General features: G+C 45.0%; 1 protein-coding gene and 1 pseudogene across 7 annotated transcripts in view; both read right to left on the reverse strand.

The window, feature by feature from the left end:
• Positions 1-6,023, reverse strand: part of LOC133361344 (oocyte zinc finger protein XlCOF6-like) — a 45,616-nt pseudogene extending 39,593 nt beyond the window's left edge.
• Positions 1-10,841, reverse strand: part of LOC133361284 (zinc finger protein 239-like) — an 807,570-nt gene that overhangs the window by 497,987 nt on the left and 298,742 nt on the right. The gene's annotated exons all lie outside the window — the stretch shown is intronic.

Below are 10,841 nucleotides of genomic sequence, written 5' to 3' on the forward strand. Positions count from 1 at the left end.
AATTTTTATCCGATCCTTGCACGTACACTATACATACATATTAGCGATTCGTATACGACCACACTGTGATTCTAATGATATTATAATACCTTACCTCCGTTTAAATGGTTATAAATTAAAACACTAGTTTATAATCGTTTAATGTTCAGTGTTATCGTTTATAGTATTACAGTTTACATGTTGTAGAGTACAGTTTATCCCCGACATACTTCGGGATTAGGGACTGGTACGTTGATGAACGATTAACTACGGGGACCTTTCACCTCAAGGAACACGTGTTAATCGTGTAGACAGCCAAGATGCTGCCGGTTAAGGGCACACTTGTGTGACGGAGATCCTCCACCTGAAATTCTCTTAACATAGGAACATTATAAAATAAAGACCGGACAAACATTTGTTAAAAATACGTTTTTATTCATCTGCAATCATTTTTACGTCAAAACTCGAAGGGAATATTTATTATGTCCTATGTTCACACATTTCCAGTACAATGCAAACCATTACCAAAGCGTTAAAGTGTCATTCCCCATGATTTCCTTATTAGTTCACCACATTTGTTCACTGTGCGTCTATGTTGTAGTCAAGGCCATATATCCAACGAACTTGTCATTAATGTACATCCTGAAATCGGCTATCTAAAGTCGATTAATACCAATAAAAACAGCTATATGCTCGAAAAAAAACCGTTTAAAATGTTGAGTAAAGATGTACCTACAGACGCATTCCAACTTTAGCTCAATAGGAACACCTAACGACTACAATTGAGCCCTCTCACAGCCAGTGCTCATCACACCACTTCGGCAAGTAATCCGATAACATTACAAACCACCACTGTGCACGTAATTAAACTCACAAAAACTGTAAAACTAAAATGGTCAAAATTACACACAAAAGTACTCGATACGGCTTAATAGGTATAACCACATAACGTAATATTTTTTCAGTCACCCCGAGCTCTCTGGTTGACTCTCGAGCCACTCCATTACATCCAGCCATCTCTCGGGATCCAACTGCATGGGATCGAAGGTGGAAACTTCTTCAGGAATCATTGCAGCACCTTGAATTTCAGCTTTTGATTTCAGTTTCCTATCATTGTGGACCTTTTGATGCCCGTTCCTGGTTGATGAGTGTGCAAATTTCTTCCCACACACAGAGCACAGGAATGGCTTCTCGCCCGTGTGTGTTCTCTGATGACTATGAAGAGTTGATGAGTCTGCAAATGCCTTCCCACACACAGGGCACAGGAATGGCTTCTCGCCCGTGTGTGTTCTCTGATGACTATGAAGATTTGATGATTTTGCAAATGTCTTCCCACACACAGGGCACAGGAATGGCTTCTCGCCCGTGTGTGTTCTCTGATGACTATTAAGAGTTGATGAGTCTGCAAATGCCTTCCCACACACAGGGCACAGGAATGGCTTCTCGCCCGTGTGTGTTCTCTGATGACTATGAAGAGTTGATGAGTCTGCAAATGCCTTCCCACACACAGGGCACAGGAATGGCTTCTCGCCCGTGTGTGTTCTCTGATGACTATGAAGATTTGATGACTTTGCAAATGTCTTCCCACACACAGGGCACAGGAATGGCTTCTCGCCCGTGTGTGTTCTCTGATGACTATGAAGATTTGATGACTTTGCAAATGTCATCCCACACACAGGGCACAGGAATGGCTTCTCGCCCGTGTGCATTCTCTGATGAGTTTGAAGAGTTGATGACCGTGCAAATGCCTTCCCACACACAGGACACAGGAATGGCTTCTCGCCCGTGTGCGTTCTCTGATGAGTTTGAAGAGTTGATGACCGTGCAAATGCCTTCCCACACACAGGGCACAGGAATGGCTTCTCGCCCGTGTGCGTTCTCTGATGAGTTTGAAGAGTTGACGATTGTGCAAATGCCTTCCCACACACAGAGCAATTGAATGGCTTCTTGTCTCCGTGTGCGTGGGGCTGTGGAGAGCGTCTCTGCTCCATGTGAGCTTAGTAACAGCAGCGGTGTTATCGAGTCAAAAGTACGCTATCGGCCGCAAGGATGTTTAGCGTCGAGTTTTGGATTGTGTTAACTGCTTAAACAAGAACGACACTCGCGTCTAACCGAGACGCAAAAAAATCCCGCTAATTTAACGACGAACACGTTTAAGAGTTTATCCGCGAAAATAGACACTTACTTGGAGATTCACGGTATATCGATGTCTGGAACCCGTCTGAAGATGTCGCCACGAACTCTCCCGACGCAAAGTCGCCTAACTGTCGACACAGCAATTGTGCTCGCCAGGCTGCGTTGTCTCGCGGTTGAAGGGCGAACAGCAGAGCGACGAGTCGAGCGTCCAACCTCATCAAGTTCCCTCTCGAAATGGCATTGAGCTCTGCTTCTGAGCCGCCTTATAACTCCCCCCCTCGGATCCAATCCTTTGTCTTTCAGGATTTTTGCATTCGATTGTTAATTTTGGAAGGTACAATCCGCATGTCTATTAACATACCGAAGAGTAATGTGTCCATTGTACTTCATGCATGAATATGTAAGTGCATCTCAGTGTGTAATTGTGCGCTTATTTTGAATAAATGGAAAAACGTTGTCCTCGATTTAAAGTGAATGCAGAGAAATTAGCATGTAACTTTAGAAAAGGAAGAGAGCGGCCTTCTCGACGAGGGAGTGAAACCCAATAGGTAATATTATTTTACAGCGTTACAATGGATAGGTTGTAGTTCATAGGTTATACTATTATGTTTCACTATGATAGAGCTTAACATGTGAGAGTATACAATATCAGAGTTGATCAAATGCGAGCAGGCTACCTTGAGAGCGATCGCGAATGGGTTGCGTGTCTGGAAGAAGCCTCGCTCTTTCAGATGCCGTACCAGCTTCGTCAACTCTTCGCTACGATTCTGCTGTATTCCATGCCAGCAGATACGAAGGATCTCTGGGATAAATTCTACGACGAATTGGCTCGCGATTACGAGTACCAGTACCGCGAGCTGACCAACAAAGAAGAAATTGTAAAGTTCAAGACCCTTCACAGCCTCCACGAGTTCCTCACGGCAGGTGGGATGGCTCTGTCGGACTTTGACGACCTCCCGCAGCTTTCCGAGTACCCACACTTGGTCTTGGACTCGCTGCTTGCGAAGAACCATATCCGCCGCGAATTGGAAGGATATGATAGAAACGAGCTACAAGACATCGTAGAAGATGCTGACAGACTCAACACGAACCAGACAGAAATCTACGACGAAATTGTTGGCTCAGTCGAAGACAGTCAACCCGATCAAAAGCTGTTCTTCATCGATGGTCCGGGCGGCACGGGGAAGTCCACGCTGCTCAACCATGTGCTGGCGAAGATACGTCTTCAAGGCAAGATTGCGATTACTGTTGCTTCCAGCGGCATTGCCTCGCTGCTGCTTCCAGGCGGCCGTACCGCACATTCCACGTTCAAGATCCCGTTGAAACCGACGAACATATCCACATGCTTCATTCGAAAACAGTCCAAGCTCAAAGCATTTATCAAGGAGGCAAGTCTTATCGTTTGGGATGAAGCCCCAATGACGCACCGGTTTGCGTTTGAAGCGGTGGATCGCACGCTTCGCGATATTTTGGACAATCTGCATGAACCGTTTGGAGGCAAAGTGGTTGTCCTGTCCGGTGACTTTCGACAGATTCTTCCAGTTGTCAAGAAAGGAACACCAGCTGATACTGTGGATGCGTGTTTCAAGTCGTCCGACCTGTGGTCCCACATCAAGCAAGTTCATCTGACTGTGAAGATGAGAGTCCAGTGTGCAGAGAACCAAGAATCAGCCGCAGAACTTGCTGCCTTTTCAGATTTTCTTTTGGAAGTCGGAGAGGGTAGGCATGAAGTTGATCCAGACCTCGGTCCGGATTGCATCAAGATTCCGCGTGCCATGGTGATCGACAATCCTCAATACGACCCAGACATCGACGGAGATGAGGACGGCAGTCATCAGCCCGTTCCACTCGGGTTGAAGAGGATTTTCGATGCCATGTACAGTGCAGATGAATTGAATTACCCTACGGTGGCAACGAACGACTACTTCGCTCGCCGCGCTATTCTGACGCCGACCAACGCCGCTGTGCAGCGAGTGAATGAGGCTGTCGCGGATCGCCTCAGAGAAGCTCCACAAGTGTACCTGTCTACAGATTTGGTTGAGGACGACGAGAGAGCAGGGTCAGCATTCTTTGAGACAGAGCTCCTTAACTCGGTGAACATCAACGGGGTTCCGCCACACAAGTTGATCCTCAAGAAAGGCATCCCAGTGATGATGATGCGCAACTTGAACCTGGACGCTGGCCTGTGCAACGGAACACGGCTTCGCATCGTGGAAATGAAGCCACACGCCATTCGCGCGACTATCCTGACAGGAACCCATAACGGTAAGGAGGTGTTGATCCCTCGGATCTTCTTCATCATCGACGACGACACGAATGACTTCCCATTTCGACTTCGGCGCAAACAGTTCCCCATTGTCCCAGCCTTCGCGATGACCATCAACAAGGCGCAAGGGCAAACTGTTCACAACCTGGGATTATATCTACCAACGCCATGTTTCTCGCACGGCCAACTGTACGTGGCATTATGGCGAGTCACGGCAAGATCCAACATCAAGGCGCTTATTGAGGGACCTGATGACGAGGAGGAAGACGGAGTGTACACGAAGAATATCGTGTATCGCCAGATATTTCAATAAGTTGCATTCTATATTTGAATAAGTTGCATTCTTTAATATTGTCGATTGAGCGTCTCATAAAAATTCATATAACCTCACAAAAATAAACATAAAACAATCCCCAAAACATGTCTATTGTGTCCAGCCACTTTCAACTCCCCACCAACCAAGTATATACACACCGCCCGCGAAGCGGGCGGCGACTGCTAGTCGTGTATAGTATAACAGTTTACATTTTATAGAGTACAGTTTATCCCCGACATACTTCGGAATTTGGGACTGGTACGTTGATGAAGGATTAACTACGGGGACCTTTCCCCTCAAGGAACACGTGTTAATCGGGTAGACAGCCAAGATGCTGCCGGTTAAGGGCACACTTGTGTGACGGAGATCCTCCACCTGAAATTCTCTCATATTTTTGCTAGGAATATTATAAAATAAAGACCGGACAAACATTTGTTAAAAATACTTTTTATTAATCTGCAATCATTTTTATGTCAAAACTCGAAGGAAATATGTATTATGTCCTATGTTCACACATTTCCAGTAGGATGCAAACCATTTCCGTTCCAGGAATACCAAAGCATTTCCTTATTAGTTCACCAAATTTGTTAACTGTGCGTCTATGTTGAAGTCAAGGCCATATATCCAACGAACGCGTCATCAATGTACATCCTGAAATCGGCTATCTAAAGTCGATGTTTTTATACTTGAAAACTGAAACGTTTAAAATGTTGAGTAAAGATGTACCTACAGACGCATTCCAACTTCAGCTCAACAGGAACACTTAACGACTACAATTGAACAGTCTCACAACCAGTGTTCATCACACCACTTCTGCAAGTAATCCGATAACATTACAAACCACCACTGTGCACGCCAATAAACTCTCACAAAAACTGTAAAACTAAAATGGTCAAAATTACACACAAAAGTTATCGATACGGCTTAATAGATATAACCACATGACGTAATTTTTTTCAGTCACCCCGAGCTCTCTGGTTGACTGTCGAGCCACTCCATTACATCCAGCCATCTCTCGGGATCCAACTGCATGGGATCGAAGGTGGAAACTTCTTCAGGACTCATTGCAGCACCTTGAATTTCAGCTTTTGATTTCAGTTTCCATTCATTGTGGACCTTCTGATGCCTTTTAAGATGTGACGACTGTGAAAATGCCTTCCCACACACAGGGCACAAGAATGGCTTCTCGCCCGTGTGTGTTTTCTTATGATCTTGTAGAGTTGATTACCGTGCAAATGCCTTCCCACACACAGGGCACAAGAATGGCTTCTCGCCCGTGTGTGTTCTCTGATGAGTTTGAAGAGTTGATGAGTCTGCAAATGTCTTCCCACACACAGGGCATAGGAATGGCTTCTCGCCCGTGTGTTCTCTGATGACTATGAAGATGTGATGACTGTGAAAATGTATTCCCACACACAGAGCACAAGAATGGCTTCTCGCCCGTGTGTGTTCTCTGATGACTCTGAAGATGTGATGAGTTTGCAAATTTCTTCCCACACACAGGGCACAGGCATGGCTTCTCACCCGTGTGTGTTCTCTGGTGTTTCTTAAGACTTGATGACCATGAAAATGCCTTCCCACACACAGAGCAATTGAATTGTTCCTTGCCCCCGTGTGCGTGGGGCTGTGGAGAGCGTCTTTGCTCCATGTGAGCGTAGTAACAGCAGCGGTGTTATCGAGTCAAAAGTACGCTATCGGTCGCAAGGATGTTTAGCGTCGAGTTTTGGATTTTGTTAACTGCTAAAACAAGAACGACGCTCGCGTCTAACCGAGACGCAAAAAAATCCCGTAAATTTGACGACGGTCACGTTTAAGATTTTATCCGCGAAAATAGATACTTACTTGGAGATTCACGATATATATCGGTGTCTGAAACCCGTCTGAAGATGTCGCCACGAACTCTCCGAAGCAATTGTGCTCGCCAGGCTGCGTTGTCTCGCGGTTGAAGGGCGATCAGCAGAGCGACGAGTCGAGCGTCCAACCTCATCAAGTTCCCTCTCGAAATGGCATTGAGCTCTGCTTCTGAGCCGCCTTATAACTCCCCCCCTAGGATCCAATCCTTTGTCTTTCAGGATATTTGCATTCGATTGTTAATTTTGGAAGGTACAATCCGCATGTAGATTAACATACCGAAGGGTAATGTGCCCATTGTGCTTCGTGCATGAATATGTAAGTGCATCTCAGTGTGTAATTGTGCGCTTATTTTGAATAAATGGGAAAACTTTGTCCTCGATTTAAATTGAATGCAGAGAAATTAGCATGTAACTTTAGAAAAGGATGAGAGCGGCCTTCTCGACGAGGGAGTGAAACCAAATAGGTAATATTCTTTTACAGCGTTACAATCAGGGGCGGTTTCTTCATTAGGGCGATTGGGCGACGCACCACCAATGTCATTCAACCACAGTCACGCTAGCCGTCACTGCAGCCTCTGGATATAGTCCAATCAGCGTCATGCTACGTTCTGTGGAGTACCGCCTCTTTTGGGGCAATTTCACTCCGGCTGAGAATCGCCCCGAGTGGCCCCATAGACTTACATTGAAAGATGTTTTTTTTCGAACGGGGGCGCTCCAATGCATTCTCTATGGCTCCGGGAGGGCAAGCCCCAACGTGCTAACGTCATCATACGTGCTTACGTCATCATACGTAAGCACGTTTCATCCAACAATATAATTTATCGCTACCGAGTGGAATCTTTAATAAAATAAACTTGAGTGGTTTGTTTTAATAGTGAGTATATAAACAAACAAGATGTATTGTAAGAGTCACTTTATTTTTCATTAATATTAAAGAAGTGAAGTTGCCTTTACATGCTTAAGCTGTTAATTTATTAATTGCATGGGTGGACCTTAATCATCCAGACATTTGCCCCCCCTGAGAGATTTTGCAGGAGCCGCCACTGGTTACAATGGATAGGTTGTAGTTCATAGGTTATAATATTATGTTTCACTATGATAGAGCTTAAGATGTGAGAGTATACAATATCAGAGTTGATCAAATGCGACGATCAATGGCGTCAATCGGGTGAGTTTGATCAGAGGCTTTAATCAAAGGCGTCATCCCATCACGGAACACCACTTACCTGCGTTTATCACAGCAACAGAAGCAACTACAGCAGCAACAACAGCAGCAGCGACAACAACATCAGCAACATCACATTTCGAAGGCGACGCAGCTACTTCCGATTCTGCTGCCCAGCTGTTTGTAGTCGGGACCTGCTCTCGCAGGACCCCACACGTCTTTGGAAATGATTGCGATGATCATGTCTGAGCTGAGAATTAAGTCACTCAAGATTACTTTTTTAACCATAACTTTAGGTAGGTTAGTGTCATTGGGGCTCTATGAATACTACTCATGAATGAAATCACACTACTGTATGGCATTGTACTATTTTTTGTTAATCAAGTAGAATAAGGCACGTGCCATGTCCAGACGAATTATTATCAACAACAAATTTTGAATAAATGGATAAACACGTTCGCCATGCCCTCCGTTGTCTTTGATTTAAAGTGAACGCAGCCCCGTGGCGTTGCCAAAAACCGCCAAGCTTCGGGAGGGAGCACGTACAGACGCGTAGTGACCACACTCGACTGCTCACTGTCTCCAATAGTGTTTTACGGGCTATGGTGTTAAGCGGATAATCAGTCGTTTTGGTCAAGGCGTATGGGATAATACACACCCCTGTTATCCCATAAACACAATACACAGCAGCGGGAAGGCTGCCTTGTTGGGGAGATGTAGTTTGGGTAAGGCGCTGTCACTGGAGTTAGGCGATGTGACTGGGTTATCACGCGGATTCCGAAAAGCAGCTTAGACGAAACGATCCACTGCGCTCCCCACATGGACAACGACATTCTAAATTTTTAAAAAATTGAAAACATATTTTTAAATACGTATTTGAAAACAGGACCTTGCGGGGTGGGCTGGTAGGAATAATACTAATATCGGTACAGGGATATCGACCGGGTATAGAGGAGTTAAAAAGAAAATGATTTGTGCATGGGGGGTGAGCGATGACGTCCACACCCCCCTCCCCACTGACTCGCGCGCCCACAGAGCAAGGATTGCAACAGGCGATGTCATTGGCTGCGCCGGCAGCAGTCATTCTCCGCTGTAGTCCTGGCATCTGCTGCTCAGCTTCATTCCCCAGCTGTGGTCCCAGTGGCACCGTCTCTCTGGGGAACCGTGTGGTGTGTGTAGCGAGTATCACGGGGTGAGTGGGTAGTGTGGTGATAGCGGTCACGGTTGGCACCGATGCACGACCACCGCCACCACCCCTACTGGGCGGTGGACCTGCCACCACAAAGCAGCACGCGGCGGAGGAGTGAGGCGATCGCTGTCGCCACGCGAGCGAGGCCCCCTGTTCTCGTGGGACCCGACAAGGATTTGGAAATAATTGCTATGATCATGTCTGAGCTGGGATGAGCGACTAATTTTTACTTTGTTTAATCATAACTGTGTGTAGGTTAGTGCTATCGGGGCTTAGTGAATACTACTCATGAATGAACTCATACTTCTTTCGGATATAAATTGAAATCATGTTGGTAGAACAAGTCGGCTGCCATTTCTAGACTAATTGTTATCTTCAAGTGCGTCAGTAAATATACTGCTAAAATACACAGCATAGGGAAGGCTGCCTTGTTGTGGAGATGTAGTTTGGCTAAGGCGCTGTGGCCGGGTGATGACACGGATTCTGAAACAATGGAGTTAAACACTCGCTGCTTGTCCCCATCGACAGCAGGGAAGGCTGTCATATACCTTCCCATTTACGAGTTGGCTGTATGATGTGTATAGTTGAAGGTGCTCGGTGTTGTCTTCTGCTAACAGCTACTAACGTGCGTGTGTTGTCTGTTTTTAGGATTTGTCCATAGATGTTGTTCTTTTTATTGCGGCGTTTTTTTGTTGAGTTCTGTCACTTGAGTGTTACATGAGCAGAGTGCGATTATTATACAACCACACTGTGATTATAATGCTTCTGATGATATTATAATACCTTACCTACGTTTATATGGTTATAAATTAAAACACTAGTTTATAATTGTTTAATGTTTAGTGTTATCGTGTATAGTATAACAGTTTACATGTTATAGAGTACAGTTTATCCCCGACATACTTCGGGATTTGGGACTGGTACGTTGATGAACGATTAACTACGGGGGCCTTTCCCCTCAAGGAACACGTGTTAATAGGGTAGACAGCTAAGATGCTGCCGGTTAAGGGCACACTTGTGTGACGGAGATCCTCCACCTGAAATTATCTTAACATGTTTTTGCTAGGAACATTATAAAATAAAGAACGGACAAACATTTGTTAAAAATACGTTTTTATTCATCTGCAATCATTTTTACGTCAAAACTCGAAGGGAATATTTATTATGTCATATGTTCACACATTTCCAGTTCAATGCAAACCATTTCCGTTCCAGGAATACCAAAGCGTTAAAGTATCATTCCCCATGATATTCCTTATTAGTTCACCACATTTGTTCACTGTGCGTCTATGTTGAAGTCAAGGCCATATATCCAACGAGCGCGTCATCAATGTACATCCTGGAATCGGCTATCTAAAGTTGATTAATACCAATAAAAAAAGCTATATACTTGAAAAAAACCGTTTAAAATGTTGAGTAAAGATCTAACTACAGACGCATTCCAACTTTAGCTCAACAGGAACACTTAATGACTACAATTGAACCCTCTCACAATCAGTGCTCATCACACCACTTCGGCAAGTAATCCGATAACATTACAAACCACCACTGTGCACGTAATTAAACTCACAAAAACTGTAAAACTAAAATGGTCAAAATTATAACCAAAAAGTACTCGATAGGGATTAAAAGGTATAACCACATGACTTAATTTTTTTCAGTCACCCCGAGCTCTCTGGTTGACTCTCGAGCCACTCCATTACATCCAGCCATCTCTCGGGATCCAACTGCATGGGATCGAAGGTGGAAACTTCTTCAGGACTCATTGCAGCACCTTGAATTTCAGCTTTTGATTTCAGTTTCCTATCATTGTGGACCTTCTGATGCCTGTTCATGTTTGATGAGTGTGCAAATGCCTCCCCACACACAGGGCACAAGAATGGCTTCTCGCCCGTGTGTGCTCTCTGGTGACGCTGAAGATGTGATGAGTGTGCAAA

Source organism: Lethenteron reissneri, chromosome 72 (assembly GCF_015708825.2).
Source record: "Lethenteron reissneri isolate LAM-NWPU_2019-01 chromosome 72, ASM1570882v1, whole genome shotgun sequence".
Classification (NCBI taxonomy): Eukaryota; Metazoa; Chordata; class Hyperoartia; order Petromyzontiformes; family Petromyzontidae; genus Lethenteron; species Lethenteron reissneri.